Consider the following 4,464-nt stretch of genomic DNA (forward strand, 5'->3'; position numbering starts at 1 on the left):
TGGACTTTTCTTTGTCGGTAGGTTTTTTATTACATTTCATATGTCATTGGCTGTTATTGGGTTATTGTGAGTTGTTATATCTTCTTGATTCTGTTTTGGTAATCTATTCCTTTCTAGAAATCTGTTTACTTCTTCTATGTCTTCTATTCTGTGAGGGTAAAGGTTCTCAAAATAGCTATTAATAATCCAAATTTCGACTGGTTCTGTGGTAGTTACACCCTTTTCATTCCTTATTGTTTGTATTTGAATTTTTTCTTTTCTCTTTTTGATGAGGTTAGCCAGGGCTTATCAGTTTTATTTAATCTTTCAAAGAACCAGCTCTTTGATTCATTAATTCTTTGAACTGTTTTCTTCAGCCCAATTGAATTAGTTTCTGCTCTATTCTTTATCATTTCTTCCAGTGTTTGGACTCTGGGTTAGGTTTGCTCTTCCTTTTCTAAATCGTGGAGGTGCAGCATTAGGGTGTTTATTTGTTGTCATTCTGTTTTCCTAATGTGTGAATTCATAGTTATAAATTTCCCTCTGAGGACTGCTTTCACTGCATCCCATAAATTCTGATAAGTTGTGTTTGAATTTTCATGTAATTTTAAATATTGTTGAATTTCTCCTTTCATTTCATCTGTGACCCATTGGTTGCTGAGTAGAGTGTTGTTTAATTTCCATGTATTGATAGGATTTTTCTATTTTGTTGCCTTGTTTATTTCCAGTTTCATTGCACTGTGATCAGATATTATGCATGGGATAATTTCTTTTTCCTTGCATATACTTAAGCATGACCTATGGACCAGTAGGTAGTGTATTTTAGAAAATGACCCATGTGCAGCTGAAAAAACTGTATATTAAGCTGTTGTTGGGTGGAACACTCTGTATATGTCCACTGGGTACATTTGTTCCTAGCTCCAATTGAGTTCTGCCACTTCTTTGCTAATTTTTTGTCTGGTTGACTGGTCTTTTTGGGATAAGGGCTTGTTAAGGTCTCCTGTTAATATTGTAGTATTGCATATTAGATTTTCCATGTCTGTTAAGATCTGTCTTATATAGTTGGGTGCTCCTGTGTTTGGTGTGTATACATTTATGAGTATTACATCTTCCTCTAAAGTTTTTTTCCCTAACCAGTATATAGTGGCCTTCTTTATTTCTTTTGATCATTCCTGGTTTGAAGGTGAGACTTTCTGAGAACAGGATTGCTATCCCTGCTTTTTTATGAGGTGCTGGGGCATGTAGTATTGTTTTCCATCCTTTGACTTTCAGCCTATGAATTTCTTTATGAGTTACATGTGTTTCTTGTATACAACATATTGTTGATTTTGTTTCCTAATCCACTGTGCCATTCTATTTCTCTTAATTGGTGAATTGAGTCCATTTACATTTATGGTTATAATTGAGATGTGTTCACTTAAGATTGACTTTTTTTTTAGGATTGACTTTTTTTTAACTCCTGTTGTTTACTCCTTTTTTCCCCTGTGTTTAATTATTTGCCCTATTTAGTGGTTTCCTTCTGTTCTTGTTTGTGGAGTTCTGATCATTTTGGTCCCTTTGTAGATTATCTTTCATTGATCTGTGTAGAGTTGGCTTTGTCATCATGAAATTCTTTATTTGTTCTTTGTGGTGGAAGTGTTTCACTTCCCTATAAAAATTGAAAGAGAGTTTTGCAGGGTATAGTAGTCTGGGCTGGAATTTGTTTTCATAGAGGACTTGAAGTACTCTGCTCCATGCTCTTCTTGCCTACATGGTTTGTGAAGAGAATTCAGCCATTATAATGATGGGATTTCCTCTAAATGTGATCTACTTCTTTTCTCTAGCTGCTTTCAGTATATTGTTCTTGTGCTGGATTTCTTGGATCTTGACTATTGTATGTGTCTATATATTTTAAATTGTGTTGAAGTTATTTGGCATTCTGTATGCTTTGGTTACCTGAATGTCAGATTGTTTCCTCACATTTGGGATCTTTTAGGCTATTACTTCTGCCCATATTCTTTTTGTGTCATTTGTATTGACTCCTTCTTTCTCATTGATGACTATTAGTCTCATGTTATTCATCTTTGCATCATCTTTCAGGTGGTGAATTACTTTTTCCTGCATCCTAGTTGTGTTTAAGAGTTTTTTTCTTACCTTTTCATTAGCTCTGATAGCGTCTTTAAGATCTGAAACTCTATCTTCACTTTCACTCAAATGGTTTTGCAAGCTTGTGATTGAAATCTTAAGTTCCTCTACAACTGTTTTACTATGCTTCATGCGATCTATGTCTTTCCTCTATTGCTTATTCAAGGATCCATCACTTTTCTAACCTCTATTTTTTTAAATCAGTGTCTTCCTGAGAAGTAGTTGTTAATTCTTTTACTTCAGAGTTTTTTTCTGATCTGATTTCTTATATATGTTTCTGCATTTGATTCTTTATTTCAGATGCTCTTAATTCAGAGATTTCTTTTTTTCATTTCAGAGATTAATTCTGATTTTAATTCCTCTATAGCTTTCTGCTATTGTTTCTTTACTTCAGACATTATTCATTCATAGATTTCTTTTTTTATTTCAAGGATTTATTCTGATCTGACTTCCTGTATATCTTTCTGCTGTTGTTTCTTTATTTCATAGGCTATTAGTTCAGACATTTAAGCTGTGGTAGTGTCATCTGCACTTATTCTGGGTAAGCTCCGCACCTGAGATTGCATTTTGCGCCTACTCTTTGTCTTTTTGTATGGCACTGTCCTTTGTGTAGAACTTTGGTGCAGTTGTAACCTTAGCACGTACTAAAATTTAGGTACCAATATTCCAAGTTCTAGTTCATGCAGATGTGCCTGGCTTGGGCCTGGCTACTGTGCTCAGCTCCTTCCTGCTGCAGCCCTTGGAAGTGAACCTGCTGTGCCCCTCTGGCAAGATGTTCTATTCCTGGACTAGCTCTGTGCTTTTCACCCTAGTCTTACTGCAAGGACTTCAGCTGCAGAGTTTCACCCCAGGCTATATGCCAGGCCTGGGCTGGGTCTGGGTGGGCATGGGTGTGTCAAGAGAGCACAGAAGCTCTCCCATATACTCACCACGCCTGGGTTTTGGCGGTTCTGGAGTGCTCCCAAGTGCGTGGTGTAAGTTCTCACTCACAGGGCGGGCTTGGCCTGGCTCTGGAGGGGCAGGGTAAGTCTGGAGAATGCGGGGAAAAGTCTCTCTTGCATGGTGGCCTTGGGCTTGGTCTGGTGGGTACAGGACAGTGCAAAAGCTCTCCCACACACTGGCAGGGCCTGGGGTTGGGAGGTTATGGAGCAGTCCTGAGAGTGTGGCAGAAGTACAACCATGGCAATTTTAAAGAGAAGTGAGCTCTGAGACAAGCCAACTGTAAGAAGAGATCACTTGAAGACTAAGCTGGGTGCTAGAGTATGACTGCTATAGCCTACACACTCAGATTCAAAGACTGTATCCACCTCATTCTACTTCTCTAAGCCAGTTCTGAGCCCAGTAAAATAACCTGCATCATGTTCTTGTTTTTCAGGTATTGTAGGAAGTGGTTTTACAAGCAGCTATCAGGGAAGAGAAAATGAAGAAGAGGACCCAGAAATACAGAATGGGAGGTAAAGGATATTAGGAGATGTATTAGTTAGCTCTCTATGGTCATGACAAAATACCTGAGACTATTTTAACTTACAGGAGAAGATGTATTTTGTCTCCTGGTTTCAGTCTGTGCTCACTTGGTTCTTTTTCTGTGGCTGTCATAAGGAAGGACATCTTTGCAGTAATCAGTGGTAGTACAGAGTTGCTTTCCCCCTTACAGTGACATGGTGTCGAGAGAGAGAATAAGGGGGGCAGGCAAGGGCTGAAGACAAAACATACCCTTCAGAAGAATAGCCTAGGAATGTGCATCCTCCAACTAGGCCTCTTTTCCTAAAGTTTACACTCTCCCAAATAGCTTATTAAGCAGTAAATTTCTGCCATGATGATGTTGGAGCCCACAGAATCCAGTCAACTCTCCATGTTCCCACCTCTGAAAAATCCTACCTTGGGGACCAGGCCTTCAACACATGAGCTTTTGCAGAACACTTCAGAACCAAAAGATAACAAGGAGAAAGCAAATGCCTAGAGGTAAGTGTACAAATCTTCCCCAGCAGCTCCTGAGGCCATGAGGAGGGCCAGGCTACTGAGCTGGTGTTCCAGGCTCACTCTTTGCAGCAGTTCACTCCTCTTGGAGTGAGAAACTAAAAGAGAAAATAAAATGTGGAGGATACAATAGATACTGGCAAAAGGGAATGAACTTATTCAAAAGGAAAGAGTTACTGAGTTGGGGAGAAGGACAGGAGAGGGAGTAGGGGAAAGAGATACATCTATGTATGCAAGAAGCATGGTTTGTATAATTGTACTGTAGATTTCTGTGGGTCTACGGAAGGAGGAAGCTGGTGCTTAATTTGTTTTGTCTCCTTTTATCAATTGTTTGTACTTTCTTCTTCCTCATTTCTCATGCATTTCTTTCTTTTTTTCTTCTCC

At 38.8% G+C, this 4,464-nt stretch overlaps 1 pseudogene; it reads left to right on the forward strand.

Annotated features, from left to right (window-relative positions):
• LOC101569406 overlaps window positions 1-3,561 on the forward strand; it is a 15,215-nt pseudogene extending 11,654 nt beyond the window's left edge.
• Window positions 3,562-4,464: the final 903 nt, after the last annotated feature.

Source organism: Octodon degus, unplaced genomic scaffold, assembly GCF_000260255.1.
Source record: "Octodon degus isolate 3935 unplaced genomic scaffold, OctDeg1.0 scaffold00014, whole genome shotgun sequence".
In the NCBI taxonomy this organism is placed as follows: Eukaryota; Metazoa; Chordata; class Mammalia; order Rodentia; family Octodontidae; genus Octodon; species Octodon degus.